Raw genomic sequence first — 20,471 nt, forward strand, 5'->3', positions numbered from 1 at the left:
AACCACTGATGTTCTGCGTAGGCCTACCTCCCTACTGTAGGCCTCGTTGGTGCAGGTAGGGTGATATCAAACTGCTGTATAATTGTCCATTTCCAAAAGTTATATTCATGGCAGGAAATCCTCCTTTATTGAGAAATAAAATCCCAGCAGGCTTCTCATTTCCACACAATGAAGAGTCTCTGCCATTTACAATTTCCCACATGTGCACCTCACAAAGGAGTAAAAAAAATAAAAATAAAATGTCTATCTTATTAACACATTGGGTGTCGGGGGTTGTGCCCATCATTGTACCCAGTCTGCCACCGTTGAAGGCCTATGGAGATGTTTACCTTCTTTGCAGGGCTATAACTTTATAAATTTGATTGCTATATTGACTGTTATGGTTTGTAACCGACCCCAATCGCACAACACAAGACAGGTATGATGGTTTGCCAAGAAACAGATATTTATTGAGAGACAGGGAAAAAAGGGCACTGTCCCTTTAAGGGAGAACACAAAAACAGGAATATAACAAGAGGGGAAAAACTAGGTGCCTTTAAGAGGCGGGCAGGAAAAGGGAACACTAAGGGAAGGTTAATGAACGCTAGGGGAAACATTAAAGGAACGCTAGGGGAAGGTTAAAGGAACAGAGGAACTAGAGACTAGGAGAGGTCGGGACAAGGAGAGCTAGGGAACAGGAGAAACTGGGGACTAGGAGAACTAGGGACAAGGAACTAGGTGGAACTAGAAGGGGAGAACTTGGGACCAGGAACTAGGTGGAACTAGAAAGGGGAGAACTAGGGACAGAGGGGACTGAGGCCCGCGGAGGCGGGCTGGGGACAGGGAGGAACTGGGGACTGGTGGGAAAACATCTGGGCCGCTCCAGGCGTATGCGTAATGGTACAGGAAACGCAGCGGGGCGAGGGCATCGCCACCGGGTGGCTGGCTGTCGGAGCCGAGGAACAGAGTGCTGGAACAGCGGCGGTGGCGAGGGTATCGTCACCGGTAGCCGACTGTCGGAGCCGAGGAACAGAGTGCTGGAACAGCGGCGGTGGCGAGGGTGTCGTCACCGGGTAGCCGACTGTCGGAGCCGAGGAACAGAGTGCTGGAACAGGCGGCGGTGAAAACTATCTTCGTGAAAAATACACAAAGAGCAGAGTACCAAAACAAATACAAAGAGAATACTATCTTTGGTGTGAACAAACACACAGTGGGAGATGTAAAGTCCAAAATAATATCCAAGTGAAACAAACAGAGGCACAACGCTGGGTGAGTGACAGTCAGATTAAAAAGGTGGTAATTCTTCAGTGTTAGAAACACACGAAAACGGAGATGATCTAGACAGTCAAAACTCACCCAGACGTATGCGTAATGGTGCAGGAACAGCAGCGGCGGCGAGGGTGTCGCCACCGGGTAGCTGGCTGTCCGAGCCGAGAACAGAGTGGTGCTGGAACAGGCGGCGGTGGCGAGGGTGTCGCCACCGGGTAGCCGACTGTCCGAGCCGAGGACAGAGTGGTGCTGGAACAGGCGGCGGTGGCGAGGGTGTCGCCACCGGGAAGCCGGCTGTCCGAGCCGAGAACAGAGTGGTGCTGGAACAGGCGGCGGTGGCGAGGGTGTCGCCACCGGGAAGCCGGCTGTCCGAGCCGAGAACAGAGTGGTGCGCCACAACTTGGAGTGCGCACCGGAACCGAGAGACGCATCGGGGTGCGTCTGCGTGGAGGGGAGTGCCAAGCACGAAGGTCTGGAAGATGCGCTCCTGCGCGCTGGTCTGGAGAGCGTGCCAAGCTCGAAGGTCTAGGAGATGCGCGTCTGCGCGCTGGTCGGGAGAGCGTGCCAAGCTCGAAGGTCTAGGAGATGCGCGTCTGCGCGCTGGTCGGGAGAGCGTGCCAAGCTCGAAGGTCTAGGAGATGCGCGTCTGCGCGCTGGTCGGGAGAGCGTGCCAAGCTCGAAGGTCTAGGAGATGCGCGTCTGCGCGCTGGTCGGGAGAGCGTGCCAAGCTCGAAGGTCTAGGAGATGCGCGTCTGCGCGCTGAGGTCTGGAGAGCGTGCCAAGCTCGAGGGTCTGGAAGATGCGCGTTGCGCGCTGGTCTGGAGAGCGTGCCAAGCTCGAGCGTCCTTGGAAGATGCGCGTTGCGCGCTGAGGACTGGAGAGCGTCTGCGCTGGTCTGGATGTGCGTCAGGACGAACAGCTGCGCGGGGGTCTGCAGTGGAACGCTGGGGTGCCTCCCGTGGAAGTACAGGGAGCGCAGACCAGTCTCCCCCACAGGCAACGGCGACAGCTGGCGAAGGCTGGAGCAAACATCTCGACGCCGGAGAATGGAACAGCATAGGCAGACAGAGGATCTCCCGAAAGAGTCTAGATGTTTAGAGAATATGACTCGGCAAGTATACAACACGACCCCACGCCGAAACGAGGGGAAGAGCCCTGGTATTTAAAGCCCACAGGGGAACTAATTAGCCTGCCACCACAGGTGCGAGAGGTAATTGATAAATAGTCCAGGTGTGGCCACTGAGAGTAAACGAGAGTAAAGAACGAGAGGGTGGGGGCTAGAGAGAGTGAGTAGGGAATTCCTAACAGTAGGCTTAAAGAAAACAGAGAAAGTTGGTGAGCAGCGGACAAAACCTCACATTGACATTACTATGGCCCATTCAACATCGATTATCTATCGTTCAGGATGTGGGAACGTTATATTTTTTCATTCATACATTGTTGTGTTAATACCGTCTAGAATATAAGTATGTTTTTAAGCTTTTCTGCTGTAATTCCAAAAACGCTAGTTATGTATATGATCGGTATACATTATGCTTCATCATGCGTGAAGGAAAGGGGGGGGGGGTGGTTTATAATTCCTTGATCGTCAGTAACGGCTTTATTTAGTATGGGTTGATATGTTGAGCAGATGGTTTGCAGTGAAATGAATAAACAATCGGGCTGAAAATAACGTTATATTCCTCTTACCGTTCGCCGATGAGACTGGAGGAAAAAGATCCAAATTATTTGACGTCGATCTCCTACATCCATTTCCGGTTTGTATGGCGCAATAAACGCCGAAATCATATCGATTATTGCGTTTAGAAAGCGATCCCAATGTACTAGAGTGTTTGTCTGGATCCACGTAACAAGATATGACTGCCGGAGGGATTTCCTCTACGCACCGATCGCCACTTCCGGTTTTGGCGAGAGTGTAACTCGCCCGACCATCCACCAGGCGGCGGTATTGAGGCATTGCAATCTCATACAGGGTGCCGCTGCAGTCTGGAGGGAGGCTGGATGAATTATGAATGCCATGGCGAAAAAATTTAATATTGATCCCAAAAAACGATTTACGCTGTTGTTGGCGTTCAACGCATGGCGGGCAATAACGGCTTACGCCGTTCTTGGCGACCAATGTGTTAAAGTCATTATTATTATTAAAGTCATCTTTGTCTTTCAGGTTGATTTAAACAGTTTTATTAATTTACTAATTTAGTCAGGACCTCAGTCTCAACGTCTCATCCGAAGGATGGCACTCCCTATCACCATCACAGGGGCATTGTTATTACCAAGCCCAGAGGACAAATTGATCCCTGCTGGACGACAACACCACTTTCAGACAACAACCTTGATCAGGGCTCAAACCGGTGATCTTCCGATCATGAGTCCGGAGCTCTACCCATATAGCCATGCTGCCAGACTACCAGGCAGCAGATCATTCAGATCCAGCTTAAAACTGTTGGTCTGAGGCCTACTGGCCTCAAAAGCCTCTTAAATTGGACTGATGCCAAAATCTCAATAAAGAGAACAATATTTACCACGGTTTGATGAATAAGTTACTCCAAAACTCTCTTGAACTTAAAGCTACAGTAGGCAACTTTAGATAAATGAGCAAGAGTGAGTTTACCTGCCCAGCAGAAATATAGCAAGCAATATCTGCATCACTTTTCAAGCCCATGCACATGCAACAAAGGTTTCCCACAGACTCTTAAATTGAAAAAAACAATATATCAAAAATATTTCCCAGCCTCTGGTTGGCAGGTGGTTTTGCACTGTTGTACTTTTTAGACAAGGAATGCAATGGTGGTCCAGTTTCCTGATGTGACTCCAGGGACATCTGATTGGCCAAAAACATCAGCTGCAATACCCAATCAGAAGTTGACAGCAAGGATATTGAGGGATGTCATCCTCTCCCCCGAAAAGACAAAAGCAAGAAACTTGCCATAATAATTAGCTTTGTGAACAGGAATCCCCAAACTGCACTGCTCAGGCTGTGAACAAAGAATAATGCTGACAGTGCCAGACAGACACACTTGCGAAGAAGATCCAATTGCTGTGGACAACAAACTGCAAGGTTTTCATAAAACTAAATGGGTCATCAGAGGAGGCAAAAGTGCTGGTCATCAGGTAGATTGCAGAAGTACCAGTGATGCCAACTCCTGGGAGAGCAGCACAACAAGGTAATGTGCTAACCCAACGTTACGTTACTCATTTAAACTCTTGTGAGAGCAGCACAACAAGGCAATGAGCTAACCCAACGTTACGTTACTCATTTACACTCCTGTGAGAGCAGCACAACAAGGTAATGTGCTAACCCAACGTTACGTTACTCATTTAAACTCCTGTGAGAGCAGCACAAGGTAATGAGCTAACGTTACGTTACTAATTTAAACTCCTGTGAGAGCAGCACAAGGTAATGTGCTAACCCAACGTTACGTTACTCATTTAAACTCCTGTGAGAGCAGCACAACAAGGTAATGAGCGTTACGTTATTTTTTGTATAGCTTTGCGCTCTGCTCTATTGGAACTGTCCCTTTAATCATATGCTATCATGAAAACTTTCAACCACATGCACGCTCCTCACCTGCCTGGCCACGCCCACATCCGCTCACACATAAGCGGGGCCATGGCCATACTACCAGCTCCTTCCCTACTTTCACCACCGTGAAGTCCGTGTATAGCACCTCTTCAAGTTCAGTGCTTTAAAGTAGTTAGTTTAGGTTATAGGAGCTGTGTTGGCATCGTCTTTTGTTTCTCCCTCTCTCACTAATTTACGGGAGAAAGAAAAGATAATGTCGTCACCACCGGAGAGGATTATTCTGACCTCCACCGGCGCTTCACATTTGGGCTTCCTCTGGGCGTAGTGGGGCTTGCCTGCTCCACGGTTGTGGCAGGCAGGTGAGCCTCAGAGGCGCCCGGAGGGGAGTGCGCGTCGCTGGGCAGTTCCCCCGCCAGCGTTGCTCTCCGACTGTGCAGCTGGATACTATTGCCGCGAGAGGCAGTCGGCTGGCCGACGGTCTCTCTGGGTGGGTGGTGTCTCTCTGGGTGGGTGGCTCTCCGCCTCTGTTCGATCACGTCAATTGGCGGTGAGCGGCGGGGGCGGACGGTCTAAACAGATGTGTCAGTTGTGCGGGGTCGGCTGCTCAAGCATACGGCCCCGCAGAACAGCCGGCTCCAAGCGAGGATTCCTCTGTTACCTCTCCATCACGTCCGAGATACAGGCCTGGCCGCCTGTACGTTAATGCCAAGCAAGCAGTGCAAAAATGCTTCCGCATTCGTCACCGCACGCTAGTGCGGTAAAGCGCCCTTCTTTTCAGACAAATGCTACCGTGCGTGCACCGGCGGCGGCGTGCTCGCTCAGGTGCGTGCGTGCGCCGGCGTGCTCGCGCGAGGTGCCCGCGCATGCGCATGAGATCCCGCCTTGAGCGGAGCTCAATATATATAAGTCACCGCCCTTTATTCAGTATCTACCAATAGCTCAATTGGCAAGGACACATGGCTGTGGATCCTATGGCTTGTTTGCTGGCGAGTTCGAATCCCATCGAAAATATTTTTTAACGTGATTTTTTTTTAACGTGTATTATTTCGCCGGTTAAGGTTATTTCGCCGGTTAAGGTTAGGCATGGTTAAGGTTAAGGTTAAGGTTAGGCATTGTTTCGGAGTTGGTTAAGGTTAGAACGGTTAAGTTTAGGCGCTGTTAAGGAGCTGGTTAAGGTTAGAGTTTGTCAAAGAGAATGGCAATATAATTTCTATGGTTAAGGTTAGGCATGGTTTCGGAGTTGGTTAAGGTTAGAACGGTTAAGTTTAGGCGTTGTTAAGGAGCTGGTTAAGGTTAGAGTTTGTCAAAGAGAATGGCAATAGACAGCCTATTTCCGCGCAACCTGGGCGCTGGGCGGCGGAAAATGAAAGGCGCATTACTGCATGCCACTACGGTAAATTTTTGCACTGCTTGCTTGGCATAAAGCTACACGCGGCCTGGCCGTTAGCTTGTAGCTAGCCGTTAGCTGGTAACGTCCTATGGACAATTGGGATTGCGTGGAGGGGACGGGGGGTTCTTGTTTGACGGCCCACGAAAACAGAGGCTTTGTTTTCCTGGGAGCCCCGATTCCGAGTCTGGGTTCGAGTCCCAAGTCTCTGAGGAGGGATGCCCTCTGCCATCCGCACTGGACGTTGGCCCCCGCCTTTCAAAAAGAAAGTGGGTTGTGCTTCCCGGCGCATGTTTTTTAGCCCGAGCTCAAGGCGGCAGCAGCCCGCATAAAACGGGGCTTCGCTGCCGACGCCACTGTATCTCTGGCAACGGCATCCTGTGAGGGAGGCAGGTGTTGTCTGCCCTTTTTTTTTCTTTGGGCTAAAGAAGAGGCAGTCAGCTGTCTGAAGTGATCAGGCCTGCATAGAGCTGCCGCGATTACCGCATTACCGCGGTATCGCTGTTACATCACGGCCACCGCAGAGTAGGCTGAATACCGCGTCCCGCTGTTTTTTATAATAATAATAATAAATTACCCTCCTCTCGTTGGGCTTGCGGCTCTGCAGATATACCCTACTTCTCTATCGAAGTTCCAAGCGACCCTATTGGGTACCAGAAAAGTCACGTGAAACATTGCAGACCACTGATTGGTCAGAAGAGAGACGCGTCACACGTTTTTTACGTCCTGAATGTCAGCTCATCACAACACGGCTAATAACGTTAGCTTTAACTCTCCGCCGGAGTGGACTACCATCGCTCTTCAGGAGTACTAAACGAGACATAATGATTTTACTGTCTGCAACGAATGTTATAATAAAAGCCCTTCGTTCTATACACTTGTCTGATTGAAAACTTTATTAACAGACCGCAGAATGGGACAACTCAGCACGCTCTGAGCAAAGAAAGGAACTGAGATATGAATAGAGTATTGCTTGCCTTGCTATCGTCCGGTAAATACGCTGATGTTATTGAACGTATAACTATATAATGTTAATGCCACAAAACGAATGCCTTTATTATAAAGTAGTAACTTTATAGTAATAATAATAAGAAAGGGTCGGGGGGGTAACCAGCCCTGCCCGCGACACCGAGTGAACTGCGCACGACCAGAGGGAAAACTTCGAATCCGTGTTTCACTTTCAATAACTAATGCGTGCTTGCCGAATCCCAAACAATATTCATGCTGCAAAGTCATCCTCTAAAGATAGACATTTAGACTAGAGGCAGGCTATATGCTATAAAGAGTAGACTACTACTAAAAAAAAATGCATTCAAACTTTTTTTTTTTTTCTTTTTTGTGTGCGTGCGGTAATAACCGCGGCGGTAGGAAATATTTTTCAAATTTGTGCGGTAAGGAAAACAGCAATACCGCGGCAGCTCTAGGCCTGCATCGCTATTCCTCACATTACACAGCTTCAGTAGTAGCCGGTAGCTAACAGTGGGCCTGTGAGAGCTAGCCGTTAGCTTGCTGCTGCGTTAGCCGGTAGCTAACGGTGGGCCGGTAAGTGCTAGCCATTAGCCGGTAGCTGGCCGTTGGTCGGTAGCTGACGGTGGGCCTGTGAAGGCTAGCCGTTAGCTTGGTGCTAACCGTCAGCCTGGAGTTAGCCGTTAGCTTGTTGCTAACCGTTGGCGTTAGCCGTGGGGAGGTAGCGGGCCCTGAACACTCTGATTTGGCGTCATCTCTGGCAGAAGATGTCGTCAGCCTGCACTATGGCCGGCCGGAGCGGGACTCCAGCCATCGCCACTTCTGGCCCCGCCAGCAAGAGGCCTCATCAACGAGGTGGACCAGCCATTGTTGCGGCCATTCGTCCTGCGTCCGGGGGTCAGGTAGGACACGTCCGCTATGCCCCACTCTCCCTCCCCCCCACACAAAGGGTCCCACAGCTACCCACAGCTACAAATGCACGTCTCTACAAATTCTCTGAAATATGCTTGGTTGCTGTTGTATAACTTGGAAGGCTGTGTTCTAGCACTTAGCCGGGGCTTATGTCCTTTCTCTACCTAAGCCAGTGTTTTTTCTTACGTGGTAAGAGTGAACTTGACGGCTTCATTGTATGATGAGGGTTGTGTGTGTTTCATGAAATACGTTTTTAGGTTAAAACGTAGCATTTGAGTCCGCAACTGGTGTGCTATTGTTAGCTTACAGAGTTATACGTATGCATGTGAACCAAGGACTTTTTGTCCCTCTCTTCAGTCTGTTAATTTAATCTTTGCTTAACACTTCCTGCGCCAAAAACGTTGTATAACGTGTTTCAAGTTCATGCTAATTCTGCCATTCCACGGCGTACAACGTTATTGAGATCATATTTAATTTTTTCGCCATGTTATTCATATTTCCCTCACAGAGCCTGGTCTGATGCAGTGTGAGCCGGCACAACTCTGCAACGCTTCAATACTGCCCCCTGGTGGATGATCGGCGAGTTGCCAAACCGGAAATGGCCGGTTGGATCTCGGTGCGTCTCCGAAATGCGTCCGGCCACTCGCTTATTGTTGCGGGACTGTATACACACGTCCCTGTGTAGCGATCGCTGCCATAACTCAATAATCGATAAGATTTGGCCGTGTATTATGATTATACAAACCGGAAATGGATTTAGGCGATCGCCGTCAAATAAGTGGGATGTTTTTGCTCCAGTCTCATCGCCCAACGGTAAGAGGACGCTGACGTTACTTTCAGCCTGTTTGTTTATTATTATCCATGCAAACTGCTCTGAGCAATATATCACCCATACTACATAAAGCATTTAACAACGATCACGGAATTATAAACGACCCCCCCCCCCCCGTTCATCCGTGCATGATCAGTCATAACGTTTAGGATCATGTACAGTTGAAATTTTTAATATAGCGTGGATCGGCAACAAACGGCATTTGATAATCTATATATGCGTTTATGCCTATATCTCACGTTCTTGGAATTACTGCAGAAAACGATAAAAACATATTTATATTCTAGACGGTATTTTTGTATGAATGTATGAATGAAAAAGTAAAACGTTCCTACATCCTGAACGATAGATAATCGATGTTGAATGGGCCATAGTAATGTCAATTTAGCAATACAATTTAAAAAGTTATAGCCCTGCAAAGAAGGTGAACATCTCCATAGACTTACAGTACTGGCAGAGAATGGTATAAGATGCTCAAAGTGCGTGGCAGGGAATGTGTTAAGGGTAAAGGTAAAAAAATAGCAGGTGGCAAGTTTTTTCGCACATAAGCCAGAGCCGTGGATAAAGCCATTTTTTTACACAAACGAGGTTATCGGCTGAGGTTGGCGTGCATGATGTAAAGCTTTTACGATCTACAGGTAAGTATGTGCTTTCATGTAGCGCGCTATGCAACTGGTGTCACGGCTCTGCTTTTTTCTGACGTCGTATCAGGGGTGAGGTGTTGAGGGGGGTGGACAGAATAAACCCCCCCACCCTCCCGGATATAGTTATATCCTTTACGAAACTTGTGCCTTTCTGCCTATCAGTTTCCCTGATGAGGGTGTTCTCTCTCTCGTCAGGGGGAAGGGGGGGGGGGATTTCCCTGTTTCCCACACCAAATTAGGATAGGTGGGACACGGGATTCCCCCAGCCATTTGAAGACGTCACAGGCGCGTTTTCTTATTGGCCAAGAGACATGTCCGTGAGTTACAGGGCCTGTGCTACAGGCCGCTGTCATTGTAAAGGAGGGGATGCAATGCAGTCGAGACTATTGGTTCTTCTGCTCTGCTCCCTACCAGTAGTGTATATTGGGCCGTTTTGAGTTTTCAGAGCCTCCTCAGAGAGTTTCAGAGTCTCCTCCTCAGGGAGTTTCAGAGCCTCCTCAGAGAGTGTCAGAGCCTCCTCCTCAGGGAGTTTCAGAGCATCCTCAGAGAGTTTCAGAGCCTCCTCCTCAGAGAGTTTCAGAGCCTCCCTCTCAGTGAGAGAGCCTCCTCAGAGGAGCCTTCTCCTCAGAGAGTCTTAGTCTACTTAGTCCAATTGTTACATGAACCTTTTTCAATTGTTTTACTCACGTTGAGGTCTCTCTGGGAAAACCGCTGTCTTCCCCTCTTACATAAAGAGCAGAATTGACGCGGTTGTTATTCCCAGGCTCGTCGTATGAGAGCCCGTGTCTGTGTCTCTAGTACCGGCTTCCTGCTGCTCGTCCCAGACAGCGAGGGGAAACATTGTGGGGCTCTTTCTTGTTAGAAATTCGCCGTCACTGTTCTCGGGTTCTTTACAAGCATACACGCTGTTTCATAAATCAGCGTTTGGTCTTACGAGACCAATCAGCGCTGGCCCAGGGTGTTTTTCAATGATTGAATCCGCTTTTTGGGACCGGCGCGCCTTGGTTGCCCAACATCATAAAAACTGCGTTTTTTTATGCGGTCGGCTGGGAAGGAGATTTTTTGTCTCTACCGAGCGCCAGTGCACTAGGTTAGACTCGAGGATTCGCGTGCATCTCCGGGGGGAGATGACGGAGTAGATCAAACATTGGCAGGGGGGTTTCACGCCCGTTAGGTGGGCCACCGGGAGCAGTGCGTTCGCGTACTGACCGTCTTGGTTGCGCCCTCTGTGATGTTTTGGATCGACACACGTACCTACCCCCCTCTTAGGACTGGGGGTGGCGGCGTGACAAGGGCACGGGACTTGTCCTGGTCGCGCCGGACCGGATTAACCCGTGGTCCGCCGGGGCGCAGACAAGTTCTGGTACCCCAAAGGACCCTGAGCTTTTCCGAGGGGAAAATGCCTGGGCGGGCCGCTTGTATGCTTTCTACAACGCAGTTGGGCGATTTGCAGGTCATTTGTAGGTCGTTTCTGGTCATGTGACATGTACGCCCAATCCTGGGACCGCAGGTGTCTACACTGGTTAAGCTTAGGCGCTCTTTCGAAGTTGGTTAAGGTTAGAGTTTGTCTTAGAGCATGGCGATAGAACGCCTGCCCTTCTTTCGACGGTTAAGCTTAGGCACTCTTTTGAAGTTGGTTAAGGTTAGACTTTGTCTTAGAGCATGGCGATAGAAAGCCAGGTGCTTTGCAGGCTGTTCGACGCGGAAATGGGCAAAGACACAGCTTGTCGCGCTATTGGGCGCACATGTCACATGACCAGAAACGTCAGTGGCCAATCAGAATCGAAAATCGCCCAACTGCGTTGTAGAAAGCATACACGCGGGCGGGCCGGACGTCACAGGGGTTGATGTCATGAATGTGTGTCATGTAGGTGCGACTACGAGTTGCCCTTAACAGTGGTGTGCATTGGTCCATACTATGTTGTACCTTTTTGCACAATGTTAGGTGGGTTGGTCCATTTTCACCCCTCCCCCCCTGCTAAACCGGGGATGGGAGGGGGCTGTCGGGGAGGCTGCTTCTGTCAACTCCTCTATGCATCCCTGTGTAGGTCCTGGTCCTTCAGGCCCAGGTCGGGCCTTGCCCTCGTTGACCTGTTGGCCTAGGTTAACCCTTTTTAAACCTGAAACGCCTTGAACTGCATTGTATAGCCCAGGGGTGGCCAACCCGCGGCTCGCGAGCCACATGCGGCTCTTTGCCCGTCAATGTGTGGCTCTTCCATCCATAAAAAATAAAAATAATTATAATATTTCTTTATTTTATTTTATTTTTAACTTTTTTATTTTTTTTATGTCACTCATTCCATAAGGACGTAGAATAAACATTTACAACTTTTTTTTAAATGGTCCATTTGCATGTTCTTGGTATCTGAATCTAGGGACATATATGGATCAGTGTCAGAAATAGTGTGTTACTAGGCTTGAGTAAATTGTTATGAACCAAAGGAGAATATCAATTCTATTTAAAAAAATATATATATTATCTTTGACTGTGAATAACACCATCCTAAAATTGACCAGACCTGAAAAATCTAAGCAAATGAATAAAGGGAAGATGATTAAACAGAAGGTTTTGTAGATACAGTACTGAATTCTGCCATCTTTTTTATAATGTAAATTTCTCCACCATTTTTCATCGTATTGCAACACCGTTTTTGCAAGACGTTCACAGAAAGGTAGAGAAACTAACTGCGTTCTGTTTTATGGCAATAACGTTCAGGTTTGTGGGAGATAATCCCAAAAAATAAGAGAAATAAAAAAGTAAATCCAGAAGTCAGATGATTGACAGGGGCTGGTGTGAGCTGGGTAGGGTAGTTTTTCTAAATTCGAAAGCCCTGAGTCTCTTCCTTCAAAAGACTACACTCACTTTTGGCTGTGCCACTTCCTCCTGTCAATATGCGGCGGTTTCCGACTCAATGCCCTGAGATTTCTATAATCTTATATTTCACTAATAACAGTTAAAATCATTGGTAAACAAACGTAATGCTGAAAATATACACTTTTACTGTATATCTTGGGCTTAAGAGGTTAATTAATTAATAGGTTCATTGTTATGCCGATGATACTCAACTCTTCCTCTCCTTCCCTCCCTCAGATATCCACGTCTCTGAGCGGATCTCGGCCTGTCTGTCCGACATCTCCGCCTGGATGACGACCAACCACCTCAAACTGAACCTAAGCAAAACAGAATTGCTCCACCTGCCGGCCAAATCCTCCCCCCTGACCGACCTCTCCATCACAGTCGAGAATGCAGCTGTGACCGCGTCCCCGACCGCCAAGAACCTTGGTGTTGTCCTCGACGACCAGTTGAACTTCTCTGCTCACATCGCAGCGACAACCAGAACCTGCAGATTCCTCCTGAGCAACGTCAGAAGGATACGCCCCTTCCTGACAAAAGAAGCCACCCAACTCCTCGTCCAATCAACAGTCATCTCCCGCCTCGACTACTGCAACGCACTGCTAGCTGGCCTCCCGGCCACTGCCACCAAGCCTCTTCAACTCATTCAAAACGCAGCGGCCCGCCTGATCTCAAACCTACCGAAGTCGGCCCATGTCACCCCACTTCTTAGGGACCTGCACTGGCTCCCCATTGCTGCACGTATCCGCTTCAAGGCCCTCGACCTAGCATACCGTGCGGCAAAGGGAACCGCTCCTGCCTACCTCCGGTCAATGGTCTCTAACTACACACCCTCAAGACCCCTACGCTCTGCATCTTCTGGCCGCCTCAGACCTACTCCTATCCAAGCTCCCGGAGGGTCATCAAAGAGAAGCTGCCTATTCTCAGTCCTTGCCCCACAATGGTGGAATGAACTACCCATCCCAGTTAGGACAGCCGAATCCCGTCCAATCTTTTGCCGTCGACTAAAGACTCACTTCTTCAACCATTATCTGAAATGACTAAAAAAAAAAAAAAAAAACTAACCCTGACTAACCTTACTGTCATGCACTTGTCCTAATAAACTAACCTACACTGTAACACGCAACACTTGATGAACATTGTTACTCAGCTGATAGAGTTGTACCCTTCTTGCTGTCTTGTCGTACAGAACTTGTAAGTCGCTTTGGATAAAAGCGTCAGCTAAATGACTAAATGTAACCCTGTGAGGCCCAAATTTAAAAGACATTAGCAACTTCAGAGGCCAATGGGTGGGACATATAAACACATTTACTATCAAATAGCATTGTGAGGCTGAACAACAGGACCAATTGACTATACATGTGCTTAACATTTTTTAAATAAACATTATTTTTTTTAAATGGCTAAAAGTGATTTTGTAATTTTGCAACCATGGGTCTCACAGGTTTTTTAACGAGTTATATTAGTATTGGCTGAGCGTCCCGCTCTAGCCTTATGCGATATCCCTTATCTCCTAGTACCTACTGTACTCCAATACGAACAACTTAATGCACCCATACCTGATCGGGCCCTGCCCCTATGGAGGCGTAGCCTATATAACCATGACTATGGTCACCAAACACTCTTCCTCGCCAAATCTCGTTCCAGCAAAAGATCCCTAAAAAGGGAACTCAGGGCCGCGTAGAGCGGGACGCTCAGCCAATACTAATATAACTCGGGGTAACCCCTGCTGAGCATTCAACAGAAGAGGCAACGAGTCCCCCAGCTGACCACTGTAGCTAGTGGCAGCTGTAACACCAGGTTCCTCCCACCCACAACCTGTGGTGTAGGAACCACGCGACGGAACATTCTCACGGACAGACCCAGGCTCAGCCATCAACTAGGTGTCAGCCCCTGTCCCCATGACAAGTGAAGAATGGGGCCGCATACGCTTCAATGAAGGTTCGCGGCCCGCAGCCAAAGGAGAACGATCAGAGCCCCGCTTCCGTGAGTAACAGAGAGAGGATTGAACGGGGAGCGGGCTGCTCGCGGCAAAACGACGACGGCTTGTTTTACCAAACTCGAATTCACCCAAAATGGCCGATCCCTCGGCCGCCAAGGCTGTCGGCCTCGCGGTACCCTGTTGACTCTCCAACCAGAGCACCACTGGCGGGGGAAACATGGCCGCCTGTCGAGGATCTCGCCACAGTCGTTGACGAGACCGTGCTCCCACCTCTGGCTGCACAGCGTGAGGTGGTGTAGGACCCAGATCAACAACCGCCTGCGCCTCCACAGAACGCCCAAAAAGACTATCTGTGGAAAAAGGAGTCGTGAGGAGAGAAAACCTATCCTCTTCCCCAAGAGGAGATTGCTCCAACCAAACATGCCTAACAATCAAAGTTGATAGCATCCTAATCCTCCCCGCAGTTATAGCTTGCGACTGAGTCAAGATCTCCATAACACCACAAACATGAACCATGTTTACAATGCCGGCTGGACCCAAAGTCCTACTACCCGACGCCACTGTGGATAGGAAACTAGCCAGCTGAGCCATAACACTGGCCGCCGCTAAATACCATCCTGTAGCAGTATACAACTCATCCGACCATACTGCCACCCTCCGAGCCGATTCGCTATCAAGCATCGGCCGGGCGGAACGTTGTTCATCCCCGCACAGGAAAAAAGCGACCTGGCTGCTTAGCCACGGTACCCCCGGCCTGCACCCTGTTGTTAGCCCCTTTACCTGCAAAAAAGGTAAATAGGACTCAGCGAAACCCCCCACATCCACCACCGACTGACCTTCATCAATGAAGCTGGTAAGAGGAGGGAAAAGCGGTATCCCGCGGCGGGGATTATTAGACATTCCAGCGTCAACATCAGCATTAGCAGAAGTAGCAGTAGCAGCATTAGCGTTAACAGCATGCTCCAGGATTGCCAGGAAACCGTCCACTGCAGTGGAACGATCGCCAAGCCGCCCCGGCCCTGGCGCCGAAACATACTCCACAGCATTACCAACACCGACATTGATGCCTAATGACACAGACCTCACCTTTGTACAAGCCGACTTGCTAGTCAAACCTTGCACGCTGCCCCACGGTCTGCCGTCGTCAGCCGAGGAACCATCAGCACAGGTCTCATGTGTCGCTGAAACAAGCTCCGAAGAAGCCAGGGAAAAGCAATCCTCCGGTAAGCTTTCAACATTATGAATCTTCTCTGATATTTTCATCCTACTCGTTACATACGGTGCACACAGCCGATATGATGGAACGAAAATAGAGGAAGAGTGTTTGGTGACCATAGTCATGGTTATATAGGCTACGCCTCCATAGGGGCGGGGCCCGATCAGGTATGGGTGCATTAAGTTGTTCGTATTGGAGTACAGTAGGTACTAGGAGATAAGGGATATCTCATAAGGCTAGAGCGGGATGCGATAGCCATATACGAGATATAACCCTGTGAGGCCCAAATAAAAAAGACATTAGCAACTTCAGAGGCCAGAGGGTGAGACCTATAAACACATGAAGGGTGCCGTGACTGAAAAAAAAGTTGAGAAACGCTGGTATATGGTGTGGCTCTTTGTGGTACCACAGTAATTTTTGTGGCTCTTAGTCTCTGACTGGTTGGCCACCCCTGGTATAGCCTGTGTAAACGCACAGTTATGTTTCCGTTTTTTTTTAATGGGTTAAGGGAGCAACCATTTTCTGTTAATAAACATAGGGGGTGGTTGTCTCCCCGGTGTGTTGGTAGCAGAGTCGACTCTCTGGTTGAGCCCGGGTCTGACCCTGGCTGCCCGAGAGTATGCCCGGCATGTTTCGTGACGTCTGCCAATTGTGTCAAACTCCTCTCTGTACCTCGACCCCGCGGGATTAATAAATTGGCAGGGTCAGGGTTCGTGGTGGAATCTGTTCGCTGGCGGAGTTGGCTAATTCCGACTCCGCGAGGTTCGTGGCCCCATGAGATTGTGACATGGTGCGCGGCATACCGAACACCCTTTCCGCCGGGATACTGTTCTTACAGTAAGCCCCTTAGGCGCCTGTCTAGTACGCAGTGCTCCGGGCGCAGGTCGAGTTTTGCTCTTAACACTTTCAGTGCCAGCCGTGTTTTCCTTTTTACCCCGTTGAATGCCACCATCCACGGCCAATGTTAACATTAATATCGCCTAATCTTTGTTTTAAATTATGGCTATGTGTCTAATCTGCCCGTCGCTTATCAAAGACTCATTTTCCAGTCAACATTGGCAAGGCAGATTGTATTTTTATCGCTTCATTTCCGCTTGATAGCATTTTGAAAATCACCCGTTTTCCGGGGAAAAACAACCCATGCCTATGATAATAGCCTTTTACTGGAATATTCCAGAACGTTGTCATTTGTCGGCCTATTTATGAATCGTTTTCAAATAAACGCTAGATGATCGATAGTATATGTGTGCGCACGCACGCTCGTGCCGTGCGCTGATAATCGCTGCTCTTATTTCCTCATGGCTTTTACAGTCAAAACAGCCATATCACATATCACATAAACGCTTATATATCCGTGAAAACGAGTCTGATTATCCTAACACTGATAATATAGATTCCTTACCTGAGGTCAGATGGTATCCAAATGGTTTATTCCAATTTCCGATCGCCATTCGAAAAAATCGATAAATGTATTGATCCATCGTGTGTACAGTATAACACATGATCCGCGCGGCTCAGAGGCTCCAGAATGAACTCTGGTAGACCCCGGCTGCATCAGTGAGAAGTAAAATGTGGAGTCAGAAATCCGTTCTCCCATTTACTTTCATTGAGTCCATTCCAAAAGGGTGATTTACCATCTGGGAGACGATAGGGGGCGCTTTTTTCACATCTGAGCGCCGGCGGTCCCTGGATCTCCAACAGTAGGCTCGCGTGATGCAATATGATTTCAGATCGCAAAAAAAAAGAAAAGAAAAATACCAGAGAATACTCGTGACCGTGGCATTCAACGGTCGGGGCGTAAACCCGAGAAAAGCCGTGAGTGGCACTCAAAGTGTTAAGACCTGTCGACCTGGATTGAGGGATCAACCTCAACCTCAGGGTTGTCTCCCCGGCATGCCAGCTGGCCCCACGACATTGTGTGGGGGAAGCCTCCTTGGGAGCGCTTCGGAGCGGCGTGCCAGGGGGAGAAGGGCCTTCACCTATTTTAGGCCCTGTCTGATACGCTGGCGATGTGGGGGGTGGTGTCACCAGTGACCGTCTGGTGGGGTCTCGATGCCGCGGCCTCATTGACCTCACCAGGCCTCTTTTTCAGGGGGTCCTAGCCCCCGGGATGTGGCCTGGGGCTGGGACCTCCTCCGCGCCCCGCTGCTACGGCCTTACCAGAGGGTTGGGGCTTTTTGACCCCGACCCCGCGATGTTGGGGGCTGTGAAGTTTTTTTTTTTGCTTCACGTCCGTTCCCTGGTGGCGTGCGGGATGCGCGTCCGAGTGGTCGCGGGCCCTTCTATACGAAGGTAAGTCCCACGGTCTGCTCACCCTGTGCGTTTGAGGTACTGTTCCCTCTTCGCACAGTTCGGGTCCGGTCTCCCTCTGGCCCCTTGCTAGGGGGGGCGGGGGTGCTCGGATCCTCCCCGGTATTCTGATGGTTGTAGGGGACCTCAGCGGGTACATCTGTCTGGCTTTCCGCTCTGCTCCACTCTTGTGTTCCAATAGAGCAGAGCGCAAAGCTATACGAAAAATAACGAAGGTTATCCTATAACCCTAGTTATATGAGTATAGCGAGCGCTCTGCCCTGACTCACTGAGGACCCCACGTGTCTTCCGTTTCGGCGGTGAAAGACTGGGGAAGGAGCTGGTAGTATGGCCATGGCCCCGCTTATGTGTGAGCGGATGTGGGCGTGGCCAGGCAGGTGAGGAGCGTGCATGTGGTTGAAAGTTTTCATGATAGCATATGATTAAAGGGACATTTCCAATAGAGCAGAGCGCTCGCTATACTCATATAACTAGGGTTATAAGATAACCTTCGTTACTCATTTTAACTCCTGTGAGAGCAGCACAACAACAATACACAACAACAATAACGTTACGTTACATTACTATGGAGCGTGAGGATGATAGGCCTACTGACTGTGGCCTGGGATTATGACTGGGAGTTGTGTAATGGAAACAGTGAAAACAGTGACATTTCGGTTGCTGGGACCTTCATCAGACATGAAATCACAATAAACTAACAATGACATACTGTATATAGGCATAGTAACAAATAATATTCCAGTTGCTGAGAAGACAGATGTTTACGGACTAGTTTCGGGCAAAGGTTCAGGTACAATTCACAGTTCAAATTAAAGGTCAAGTTCAGAATTTTGAACCCCTAATCTTGTTTTTTAAGGCTCCCACATAGTCGGGCGTACTGTGAGCGGACTGGACTTTGCGAAGCATGTCCACAGTCGTTTGAGGTTTCATAGTCGAGCGTACCACTGCGTACCAATTTCTTACATTTCTCATGCCAGTTTACTACATTTCCCACAATCCTTGCGCGCTATTTACACTTTCTGTCAAGGCGTCGTCCACCGATGTCAAAATAAAGAGTCTACTGTAGGTTATCTCCGTTTCCAAAGTTTAGAAATTAGAAAAGCCATTCAAACTTCTCAAGTTTCTTTAGATGATGAAAAAAAGACATGGTCCAAATGTATATGAATTGGAATGTTTAACGATTAGCGGTAAAATCTTATTTAGCGTCATCTACCTGCCAAGGTCTTACTGGACCAATTCTACCCATAGAACAATGATTCTGCCCAACTTTCTCTTGGCACAGAGTGAGTGTTCAGAGTAAAATGCAGATCAGTGTCACATTTAATGCAGGTCGATGTCAACCAACATGCCGAGCAGCTTTTTGTGTGACACCAAGTAAGTGACGCGGATGTCCGTGCGGTTAGAACATTTTTGCTTCACGCTTTAAGTCCGATTTGAGTATGTGCGGACCTCTGCAGAGCAGAGTCCGTTTCGCATACATTCTGCCCGACTATGTGGACAGAGGAGCAGGGAGGGTGCTGATCTGGTGAGTTGGGTCAGAAACAGAACAAAACCACAGTGCCTACAGCATAGACTACACCTTGGTGCTACTGTGCTGAAATGCTGACACAACAATGGGGCTATAAATAATGATATGCCCACAATGATGGGATTTATAATTGACCATTCTCACTTCACCACACAACACAAACACCCACTAGCTGTGGGGCTTACAGTAATATGCTTGTCCTCAATCAACCTTCTTACCGATCATCAACACTACTCAGAGAATGGCAATAAAAAGTGTGCATATCTTCCATTAATTTGTCCGAAAGGGCCCACAAACCGGCCATGGAGCCATCGACAGTGACTCAGGAGGTATAGTGGTCGACTGGTAATCGGAAGGTTCCCGGTTCGATTCCCGCTCCTCCCGGGCAGCTTGTCGACGTGTCCTTGAGCAAGACACTTAATCCCTAACTGCTCTCTATGAGCAGGTTGGCACCTTGCATGGCTGCCTCTGCTGTCTGTGTGTAAATGTGTGAGTGAATGGGTGAATGAATGTGAGGCATGAGTTGTAAACCGCTTTGGATAAAAGCCCTATATAAATGCAGTCCATTTACCATCGGCCTCTTTCTGCTTCGTAATGTTATTCCCCAGGGTCTTGGGTAGATAATCCAGCCAGCCTTCTAAATGACAGAATCCGTCTGACTGGTTAGAAAAGCTTAACAAATAGGACTCTTGCTTTGACATTTTACCAGTGTTGTCTACATATGATATCTGTATCTTCACTGCATTAACATTCAAAATGCTCCAAAAAGACAATGGACCTCATTCTCTAATGGACTTACGAAAAAGTTACCAACAAATTGTGCTTGTGTTCACGGATTTTAATAATTATAATAATAATAAATACGACTATATCTGGATGTATTGGTGTGCGCCCACGTTTTTAATGGGCTCATTTGATAGATATCCTTGGGGATTGTGTTCGCTTCGATTCTACAGACATCCTCGGAATTAAATAATTATAATAATTATAATAATAAATACGACAATATTTGTATCATTAACAATTACGTTTTACATTTATAGTCATGACTCAACGAACCATATCCGAAAATAAATAAATAAATAAGAACTAAACCCAATCGTGCGGAT

This window comes from Notolepis coatsorum (assembly GCF_963971535.1).
Source record: "Notolepis coatsorum genome assembly, chromosome: 3".
Taxonomy (NCBI): domain Eukaryota; kingdom Metazoa; phylum Chordata; class Actinopteri; order Aulopiformes; family Paralepididae; genus Notolepis; species Notolepis coatsorum.